This window comes from Thermobia domestica, chromosome 1 (genome assembly GCF_964235325.1).
Source record: "Thermobia domestica chromosome 1, izTheDome1.hap1.1, whole genome shotgun sequence".
NCBI classification, from domain to species: domain Eukaryota; kingdom Metazoa; phylum Arthropoda; class Insecta; order Zygentoma; family Lepismatidae; genus Thermobia; species Thermobia domestica.
Genome location: NC_137454.1, coordinates 238,165,141 through 238,177,382, shown reverse-complemented (window position 1 = coordinate 238,177,382; position 12,242 = coordinate 238,165,141).

Below are 12,242 nucleotides of genomic sequence, written 5' to 3'. Positions count from 1 at the left end.
TTGTAAAACTTCGGGTTCTCCTAGAAGGGGGCATAAGGAGAAAATATCTACAGAACTTCAAGTTCTTATTTAAAGGTTACGAGGACTTGATGAACGAAGGAAACTGCATATAACAGCTCCCAACTTAAGTTTTATGTCGTAAAATTCTGTGTATAAAATAAAACATTTGTACGAAACATTGATTTTATATTTTCTATTGTTTCAGATATGTTATGAACAACAAATAATATTTCCAAGATCGATTTTCCCTCTTAGACATCAAATTTAGTAAAATTATATTGCTGTCTATCTAACAAAAGACGTATGCGAACCGTAACAGTAAGACGTATGCGAACCGTAACCTATTTTTGAAAACTGACAAATTGTACCGTGACAAATTGTGAATCGCTAATTATTGCGGTGATAGTCACTCGGTGCGGAAATGCCTTATTTACCCGCTAAGCATATATACCAAGGAGTGGCTGGGTGAGTCTGCGCCAAGCTATACCCCCAAAACGCAGGAAAAAGACAGAAAATGAAAAATGTGTGCAGGTAACCTGATATATACGGGAGGGAGACAAGATGACCAAGAACAGAGCAAGGTCTCTCAAGCAGTGTTGCTATCCCAACACAAATTTATAGTGTTTTTTTTTTCAAATAGAACGTATAACATTATATGACATTAAAATTATTGGCATAAAACGTGAAAGAAAATAAGAAAAAGTAGGTTATCAATGTTGCCAAATAAGGGAGATATATGTCTCTAAAGTTGAGAAATTATAGGTTCCGTACGGAGAAACGAACAAATGTATAACAACAAAACTGCAGTAAACTACACCATCCCGTAACTAACTGATTGGATACAAGATTCACGCAAAAAGGCACATGCTAGAGGAGCAGTAGAAAAAAGAACTCCCATGTGACATATTGCGGAAATGTGATGTGACATATTGCGAAAATTCACAAAGCGTAGGTTAATCTTCAGATTGAGTGCCGTTTTCCATCAGTTTATCACATGTGACTCATGCAATTTTGTTGACATTAGATGAGCATATATTTGCTTAATAACCTTAATAAATGGTACAAGTCATCTTTTTTTTTTAAAAAAAAAAAGAAGTACTAAAGAGGTAGTTTAATATTGAGGGGATGTTTTTCGCATGAACTTCTCCGAAATGTTTTATAATTCAGTTTCTCATTTCTGAAGAAAATGTTTCTTTAATAACTACATCGTAACATTATTTAGTGTAGGGAATAGTTTAGTGTGCTAGATGGTATCTTTTATTTATTTTTCGTGATGTATAAAAATTCTACTTATTTTCACTCCATTTCTTAATTTTTATACTGTGAAGCTGGAAAGCTACAATCCATTTGTTCCGCGTTGAACAAATTTTTCCTATCAGAGAAGAACGAAATCATGCATGACAAGAAATGAGGATATATATTTTTATACCATTCACTTTCAGTCATTATCGACTGGGTGCTCCGCAATTCAGGATTTACTTGCCATAATCGCAGTAAACAATACACAAGAGTTTAAACCTAATGTTGAAGGGAGATAGTGCTTATACGCCTACCAAGCGTTGTCAAGACGTTTTTAGATTCACTGCTCTAATCTTTGTTAGTAACCCTACCCTGACAACACGAGCTATATTAAATCACACCCATATCGTATTCCCCGTTTCTTCTTCATCGAGTTTGCTCCGTCCTAAGTATAATTGTCAAACCGCGGCAATCTCCTTGCGGTTAATGTAGTCAACTCCTTCCTCCTGGACTTTCTTTTCTATTAATTTTCGAAGAGTTTTGTTTTAAAGAGGCTGTATTAATGTAAGATGCGCAATGGAACGAAGATACAAGAATAAATACTTCCTTTCAACATCTGTGAACTAATCCTGCCCTCCAAGTTAGTAGCCATGTGTCTTACTGGATATGCCACTGCTCCTTTGAAGATGTAAAGCATGTTTTTTTTTTTTTTTTCAGAATATAAAATTTATTGCTGTTCACGGGAACGGGAACTGGTGAACTGTAAGGTGATGATAGTGTATTAAAGTTATAGTGAAATTGCGTTCTTGAAACGGTGGTCTACCCTCGATTTCCATTGCACCCCCCTCGAAAAAATCTTGGAAAGCAAGTTTAGTGAGGGCAATGACTTGCATGAGGTCGGAATTTAAAATTAAGACATTAATAAATGTTTTATAACGTTTCCTATATTCATCAACTGTTCGCTTGAATTTTCAAGGCATTCTTTTCTACATCATACCTAAATTATGTAGATTCTCCTTACTTGCCATTGTTAGAATGATTTGCTGTGGATGTTTGTGTGTTGTTCTTCGCAGAAGCAACGTGTTTCTCTCTACTTGTGGTCTACCGAACCTCAGTTTAAAATTATCTGTAAAATATTTCTCACGAAAATCGAAAGTAACGGTACTATGGGAGCACTTAGCCTTAAACAACGCGTACAGTTTCAACACAAAAAGAGCATCTAAAGGATGCTTAACCACACCAGAAGAGCGATGTAGCTCTTTTACAAAGAATTCAGTGGCATGAAGATCAAGTTTCATAAATTCCTCCCTGATTTCTTCCAAAGACAGGGTTTGTTTTTCTCCTTGGTTCTGTAGAATTTAACCTTCTAGAAGCACTTTACAAATGTGTAAGAAAATATGACTTATATAAAACAATAGAGGACATCGTCCTGCACAAAATGGCATATAAAGCTAAATTCCAGTGCATAGGTTTTAAGAAAATCGTTACAAACTAATTGTTTTGCGCTAGAAGCATTTAGTAAATACCAGCTTTCATTCTGTTGGAATTGGTTGTTTTTGTACTCTATACGTCCTTCATGAAAAGTATGTGCCGTTAACTAGAAGATCGTATATATTGCTGCTTGTTGTTTAAACGATGACGCATGTAATTCTAACAATTACATAGATATTTGTGTCGATTACACACACATTACTTGAAATCATCAAAGAATGAGGCAGGGAGAGAGAGAGAGAGAGAGAGAGAGAGAGAGAGAGAGAGAGAGAAAGAGGTAAATATTAAGAAAATGAATTACTTATACTCGTTATATGCGTCATCTGGTACACGCGGTGGACTAAGGTTCGACACTTACCCTAGCAGGAGGGGCCGCCGTGTCTCAGTGGCGTCAGTTTGCCTCAAGCTGCCGTCAAGATAACACGGGTGTGCTCTGGTGCTACAGTGGACCGTCTATATTTCACTGGTATATTTGGGTATATTTCACTGCTTCCATCTTTATATCGAATCAATTCTACTGCATTAGGAGTTATACTCCGTAATATAAATTACTGCCGTTTAGGATTAGTGTCTCAGTGTATGAGTGCAAAAGTGAATACGGAATATAAAAAAGATCTTTGATTTAAATTGGAATTTGACAAGAAGTTTCGTGCAGTGTGACCTGGAAATCTGCAATTGGAAGAACTTTACTTTCCCAGGTATTTTTGATCACGTCTGTGCCATGTAATTAAATAGTGAAATCTTGTATTTTTCTAAAAATCAAAACGCAACAAGAATGTGATGACTTTGCAGCTCAGGCCCCTAGTGAGGTCCTATTTACCTATTCAAATAAGGAAGTGGGTTTAGTCAGAATCACTTTCGCAGCAGACCCGACTACCCTCTTCGTGTGTTTGAGTTTCCTATCGAGGCCCCAAATAAATTACTGAGTGAGGCTCTTAGCGCATATGGTACAGTGATTAAAATAGAAGATCAGGAATGGGCTTTACCTTGTCCAACTCGTATTAAAACTGAAACTCGTCACGTTGACATTAAACTGACATCTCATGTGCCATCCCGATTTCTAGTGCACGGTTACAAAGTAGGAGTATCATACAGTGGACCCAACGCATCACCAGTTGAGGATTGGGAGGTCTTGCAAGAGACCCTTGAACCCCTTGAAAGCAATTTTCTTGAGCATCGGACTAAAGGACTTAAGTTTAGCGATGTTATTTCTAAACAAAAACGACGAAAATTATCCCGCAATGAACATAATTCTCACTTGGAAGGCAGTCAAATCTATCTGTCTTCCGAACGAGGCTCACGTTCTCGCCCAAAACAGGTGTTCAACACATGTATTGGACTTCAAGGTCAATAGATACTAAACCACATCAAGTAGTGCTGTGTGTGACTCCTTTTGTTTTGCTATGTTCTTTCTCTTCGTCACGTGTAAACAATACAAGCTGCCCTCCGAACCCAACAATGCAAGTGTGCTGCAACATTGACGTATGTGCTTTCTTTTCACTGCAGTGCCTAGTCTACTAATTAACAGATACCATGGACTTTGTAAGTTATATTTTGCTTCCACTATTAGTTTGAAGACTCATACTAAATTATAGTAGAACAAACTTACATAGAAATCAATCTTGCACAGAAGTGTTATACTACGAACTTTTCCTCTATATGACTGTGATTAACTCTTTATCTTTTCTTACGATAAATTTAAATGGCGCAAATAGTGACGATAAAAAGAATATTTACGAATTTCTAAGATGCCATACACCGGATATTGTTTGTGTTCAACTTATACATAATTCATTTAACAATATATTGGAATATGAGGTACTGTATATGCTAATCTGGGACCCACCACTGCAGTAGGGATGTTTATCAGAAAAGGATTGGGTTGTACCAATCTTACTCTCTATCCTGACGGACGTATTATTCATTGTGTCATACAGAGGCTCCTGATCGTTGGCCTCTACGCTCCTTCTGGATATACAACTAACAAGAAATGGGCTGAATTTTATATACAACGTTTGCCACAATTGCTGCCTTCTCATACTTCTCGTACGGTAATTATGGGTAATTCAAATACCACTGAAACCAGCGAAGATTCATTCCGCCTCCCCCCCTGTCACACATTTTTGAAATTTTTGCGGGCTTATCATTTACGGGATGTAGTCATTGTTTCCAACTCACCTAGGATCTATTCTCATTGCACCTCACATTTGAAACGTAGATTTGATAAAATCTATGTCATTCCTGACTTGTTTCACACTATTATTGACGTACAGACTATCATACCTTTCTTTAGTGACCACGCGGCCCTAAAGCTCCACATAAAAACAGTTCATCCCATGCCTGCACTCAGTAAGAGAGGATACTGGAAGTGAAATACATCATTACTTCAACACGAAGGTCATCGGACTGAACTGGCAAAACAATTGTCCTATTGGGAACGGATGCAACAATATTTTCCCGATCTCGCCTCTTGCTGGACAACTATTCTTAAACATAAGATCGCTCGGTTCTTTCAAGGCATTGGCCGCGAAACGTGAGTCGATCGGCAGTTGATGTTTGAATTTCTCTATCAGGCATTGCGCCAGGCATGGTGTGCGGCTCCCTCACTACAGAATAAACGTACCGTGCAACAGCTTAAACTACGAATACAAAATCTCCAGGCTCCCACAGTCATGCCTTTCTTTATAGATGAAACCACATATTATACGCTTTCCAAGGAAACTGTCACTATTTACCAAGTTGCAAAGAAAGAAGCATGGTTTATGAGGAACTGAAAAATCTTTCCATTTTATTTATATGGAGCATCATCTACACCCCAAAATGTTTAGACACTTTCGACAGGATTAGAATGATGAAATTCGGCACGATTGCATCCTTCCGGGACTAACCTACAGGAAAATTGCCAAACCTGAATATTTTTAACTTTTAAGGGGTGTAAAGAAGGATGTAGAAATTCCCATGTTATTTAAATAGGCGTTTTCTTGGGAAACAGTCTTACTTTTTAGATCAGCGTTTCCCAACCTTTTTCAAGTTGCGGCACACTACAGGTGTAACTTGAATTCTCGCGGCACACCCATATTTATTGAATGATATGTTAAAATTTCAAGTTTCGAAATAGTCTGCAAGAATAAAGAAGCAATAATGATCATGTCAATGATAAATACGTTTTTCAACATTAAAAATGTAGAGAAAATTAATACAGTATGAAACTTAAAATTGTAGATTTATAGTAGAATAGAGGTTCATAGTAATGTGAAATACAAATATACATTTTCCCCTATGTCTTGCAATTTGGTTCCTGTAGAATTAATAATTTGTTTCGATTTCCTCGCGGCACAGCAGTGTGCCGCGGCACACCGATTGGGAAACGCTGTTTTAGATAGTTGAAATAGGAAAAGAAACTTCAAATTCGGTAAAATTGTGGGTTTAATAGGTGCGAGGCCATAGGTCGAGCAAATACGGGGAACTGGGGCGGAGCCCTCAGCTATCCAAAGCCTAGTTTATTTATAAAACTTTAATAAAATCGATTGAAAAGAAACTCATTCCCCAGAGTAACTATCCCTTATTTATATTTTTGTGAGAAGTTGCTTACATAACATTGTGGGTCATTATTGAAATATTTACTTATGAAGTGTGAAGAAAATAGTGCGTTGCTTTTGACAAAATCATACGAAAAAATTCGCCTTTAAGTGGCCCCATCACGGCGAAATGAAAATATCGCTAATTTTACAGTAATGATGTAATATCTTCAAATAGATAAAAGGTTAATCGAAAAGTGGAACAAGAGCTCGGTAGAAAATATTATTTTACATGAGATACCGTTATTACGACTCACTTACCTGCTTTCGATTTCCAGCCAGAAGCTACTGGATGACATTAAAACGGTACCCCATGCAAAGTAATATTGTCTAGCGCGCTCTTGTTCCACATTTCGATTGTCCTTTATCTATTTGAAGATATTTCATAATCAGAGCCATGCCGTGGGGGGTGAGCGGGACGACGGCCCAGGGCGCCGAAGTAAGGGGGCGAAAAATTAGGGAGAAAAAAAGAAAAAAGATAGGAAAAATGCTTGGAATATGTGTGTGGGGGCGTCGTCGTATACTCTAAAATTAGCGGTATTTTGATTTCGCACTGATTAGGCCTCTTAAGAATAAATTAACCACTGTGATTATTCTAAGGACAAATGGGATACGCTATATATCCCGGTTATTAATTAGTCTACATATTTATGTATGAGGTACGAAACTATGATCTGAAGTATTTCATATGTTCAAGAAAAACATTGAAAAGCATACTACTCTTCTGGATTTTTTCATAGAAAGTACTTATAACCAGTGTAGATTGTTAGTGAATTGTTGAAGTATACAGCATAAACAAAGTTCTTAGAACCGCAATCCAGTAAATCACATTATTTTGAGGGGTATGAGAATAATTCCAAGCAGGCCTGTATCCACGAGGGTCTATGGGAGGCCGACCCCCTAAAGTTTTGCTGCCCTACTAAAATTTTCACGGTAGGCTTGAAATTGAACTATAATGTGATGATGAACTATAATATGATTGGATCCCCACCCCTAACTTCAACCGGGCCCCTCCTACATTTTTGGGCTGGCTACCGGCCTGATTCGAAATATCCTCTAAACAATCTTATAAAATACCTCAATTTAAAATTTGGTACGGATACGTTAAACGTTATTTCTTTTAAGCGAGTGTACACACATGAACATTCAAAACATAACTTTGAATAAGCATGTGGAGGACAAGAAATGAGTAAATCCGTTGAAATCTCGAAATTGATTTCGTTTATGATTAAAATGCTTTCTTCTTTCTTATTTGCACTCTTCTAAGAAAAGAATATACTGTTCGAAAGTCAGGATCTGGAACAAATCAATGTAGCCTAGTTATTGCTTCATCACTTCTATTGTTGTGAGTTTGATTCTTAGAACTGTTACTATGTCATCAGTTTATTATTTTCCTTTCCCTTTTTCATCTTTCTTTTTCTTGTTATTTGTGTAGGAAGTTCTCCAATATTTTTCGATGACCTGGGAACAGCATTTGGTGAGTCTTTTCTCATCAGAAGCAGAGACTGATATCAACATGGTAAAATAGAAAGGAAGAAAACAATGATGCCTTGCATTTTTATTTTTAAAATATTCGTTTTATTTTTGTGTCGTTCTAAAAAAAAACAACAACAGTTATGAAACAAAAATATTTTGTTTCGCTTCAATAGACCCCAAATTTAAATCACTGAAGCTTTAAATTGAATATTGCTTCTATACTATTGATTTTTTAAAAAAATGGAACTCTTCAATACATTTGTTTGTCCGCTACGGACAATCAACTAATCTACGAACAGTATAGTAAGTATATAGTTTTATTCTACCTTGATTACCTTTCTTGCTAATTGTCTTATATTATCAATTTCTCGAGTAGCATAGTTGTAATGACTTGAGGATAACTTGTACAAAAAAAAAAAAAAAAAAAAAAACTCAACTTCCTTATAACGCTGTTAAGACTAATAGCGCCAAGTGTGGCGATAATAAGAACTAGCTTGCGAACTGTAGTGAGAGGAAATGACCACCTCCACTTTTGCACTAGTCATCCAACTGGCTTAGTCAAAATTCAGAATTATATTAATTGAACGAATTGTATCCCGTGTTAACCAAAAATTATACTTATTGTGATGTATATACGAAGATTATTATAGAGATTAGTGAGAGAGAGAATGGTGAGAGGTCAAAGATATGTGGAAGCAGTCATTCCTTCAGAAAAAATGTTCCGGGAACCACATTTAGTATTCCGGGGGGGACACTGCTAGTACTATTCTATTTATTATTATAGACGCATTATTTTGGTCTCTCCGGGGGCACTCTCAGAGCTCAGGGGGGCAATGCCTCCCTCCCCAAATCATGTCTGAAAGAAATATTGTTTGGAAGTCTGTCATAATAAGTTAAATGTGATATGTTGGAAGTTATCTATCTGGCTTTTGTATTTGTTATTAAATTTTGATATTAATGTAGTCTGTACAGCATTGTGTGTAATATTCTATAGTTATGTTTGTCAATTAAATGTAAATATTTTGGAGATATTTCTTGTTATAATACATATGTTTCGAAAGAATTTTTGGGAATATTATCATTATCCTAACTTGAAACTTCGAAGTAATAGTCGAAAAGCGTTTCATTTGTGTCAAATTGACAGTATCAGAATTTCTTTGCAAGTATTTGCATTTTGGAAGTTATTATTATTATTATTATTATTATTATTATTATTATTATTATTATTATTATTATTATTATTATTTAGGAAATCTATATACAATATTAGTAAAGTATCTTTCATTTTTCAATTCATTATTATTTGCTAAGAAAACAACCTTCTACGCCCTGCCGGAAAACGAGGGGTCGGGTATTTTAAACTTCACTTAGATACTTTAGCACGCATTACATCTACACGAGGTGTGACAATTAAATAACGAGACTGCCCACCTCCTGTCGCGCAGGATCGTGGGAGGGAGGTAGCTAGTGATGTGTTGTTGATCTTGAACTTTCATGAGCAGCCACTGTTTGTTTCATGATTCTGAAAGCTTTTTTTTTTCTTTGCAGACTTGGATGACCAGGACAATGTTCTGTAGTAGTGCCGGAATCACGTTGAACAGTAAGGTTGAGCAGCGTATTAACATCAAATTATAATCTGTTGAAATTATTAAAAAAAAAAAAAAACGACGGAATGTTGTGCAATGTTAAAATAGGTGTATGGTGATAATGCTATGTCACGTGCGCGAGTTTCCGAATGGCACAAGCGGTTTTCAGAAGGAAAGGAGAAGGTTGAAGATGATGAACAACCCGACCGCCCTTTGAGTTCAAGAACGGACGAAAATGTTCAAAAAATTAATGAACTTGTGCGGAAAGACGGACGTCTGACCAGGTGAGCATTCGGATGATCGCAGACATGACGAACATTAACAAAGAGACAGTAAGACAAATTTTGCATGACAATTTAAACAAGACAAAAGTTTGTGCGAAAATTGTTCCGAAAAACCTCTCTCAGGAAAAAAAGACATTCAAAAGACTATTTGCTGTGACGTCATGGAATGACTCAAAGTAGAACCAGATTTGCTAACACGTGTTATCACATGTGACGAAACATGGATTTTCTAGTATGACCCCGATAGTAAGCGTCAATCCATGCCCTGGAAGACTCCCACATCGCCAAGAATGAAAAAAAAAAAAAAAACACGAATGAGCACGTCGAAAGTGAAGGCAATGCTCATCGTTTTTTTTTTTTTTCTCGATTTCAGGGGTATCATAATGACTGAATGGGTGCCTCACGGTCAAACGGTGAATCAGATTTACTACAAAGAAGTCTTAATCCAGCTGAGGGAAAGAATAATGATGAAGAGAACGGATTTGTGGAAGAACGATGCATGGACCCTCTACCAAGACAATGCGCCTGCCCATAATGCCCATACTGTGAAGCAGTTTTTAGCAGCCAAGCGCATAGCTGTGCTCGACCATCCTCAGTATCCCTCAGACCTGGCTCTCTGTGACTTTTATCTATTCCGAAAAGTGAAAAGGGCATTGAAGGGAACACATTTTCAGTCTATGGAAGACGTGAAACGAAAAACGGCAGAGTTATTGAACAGGGTGACATCTGATAACCTACAGCATTGCTTTGAACAATGGAAGGCACGCATACAGCGTTGTATAGATAAGGGAGGGGAGTATATTGAAAGGGATAACAGTCAATTGTAACTTGATTCACAATACATCACATTTATGACACCAGTCTCGTTATTTAATTGCCATACCTTGTATATTAATAGCGGTGTCTGTGAACAACAAACTTCAGATCCAAAATGAAAGTGACTACGTTTGTGACTCTTAATCTTTTGAACCACCCGACCGATCTCGATCAAATTTTTGATGTAGATGCAGTTCTGGCCTGGGAGTGGTGTTAGCTATTCTCTTGGATGGTAAAACTTAGGGGAGGGGAGGATGGGGAAATTGTAAAAAAATAAATAAAACTTAATAGCTCTTGAACCAAACGACCAATCTCGATCACATATTCAACATAGATGACGTTTGTGCCTGGGATGGATTTTACCATTTCTCCTTATTACGTGTGGAAAGTTCTATCAACACTTGAAAAAAAAAACTTGGAAGGTATTGCCTGAGGAGTATGCAACTGAAATAAAGATGTGTCTTTTCAACGCCTCTGGCAGAAAGTTTTGATTTTCATACATACGAAGATGTTTGTAGAGGATGGCTTAGCCTTCTGTTCTATTGTAGTCAACTAATTATAACGTAATTACATATTCCAAGTGTCAGGATTCGTGAGTTTAACAGTTTCTTCAATGGAGAGAAATGTATATAATTTCAAAAGCATTGTTACATAATTACAGAAAAGTGTTAATCTTATTTACGATATTGTGTGGTTAAAAATTACTGTGGTGGTGCATAAAATAATTAAATTGGAGGTGAATATAAGATAGTATATACCAGTTTTTGGCAGTAGGTGAGTTTTTGTATTTGTATGTTATTTTCTCTCTTTTAACGTGCAAATTTATTGAGGAGTAATATCTACATTTAAATTATTTTAGTCATATCAGAAAGTTCCTAAATATAAATTTGAGAAGTAAAATAGCATTAGTGCATTGTAAGAGGATATATTGCAGATGGGTTAAACTTCTCAATTAGACTTACTGCAAGAACAGATTCTGAATATATATATTTCAGGATATCAACCCACAAATTATTATAAATTACTATTCTTGTTCAAATCAATTTCCAGTTTATATTACTCGATTGGATTATTGTTATAAAGTTATTCATTTCATAGATATATCAGAGCTCTTATTTCTATAGCCTCTTTGATTATTGAAATATAGGTTTCTGTTTTGGTAGTCTGAAATACGCGTTGATAGGATAGACAAGAATTATTATAGAAAATATATCTAATTTTTGGTATGGAATGAACTTCAATTATTTTCCCTCATTTAACAATTATTATTGTAAGACGTGTCTTCCATTTTAGATATTTGTCCTGGTTATTAAAGGCCAGTGGCCCACGACGGAGCTATTCAAAGACATGTTACTACTTTGACGGAATAACGTACGGATTGCGGAGAAGAGGGGGATATACAAAAACCAATAAATATAAAAATAAAAGTGACCATGATCGTTAGTTAATAACTCTTGAACCACATGATCGATCTCAATCAAACATTCAACATAGATAAGGTTCTGACCTGGGTGTTTTCATCATTTTACTTTGACAGCACAATGTAGGAGAGGGGAACAGGGAACATATATGTAAAAAAATAAAAAATAAATAAAAGTGACTGTCTTTGTGACTTCATCACGCTTAAACCACCGAACCAATCTTAATCAAATTTTCAACATACATGACATTCGGGCCAAGGATAATTTTTATCATGTCGAGCCCCGTAACATGGGGAGAGGAGGGGGATATATAAAAATCACCGAAAATTACCAATATCAAAGAGCGCTTTA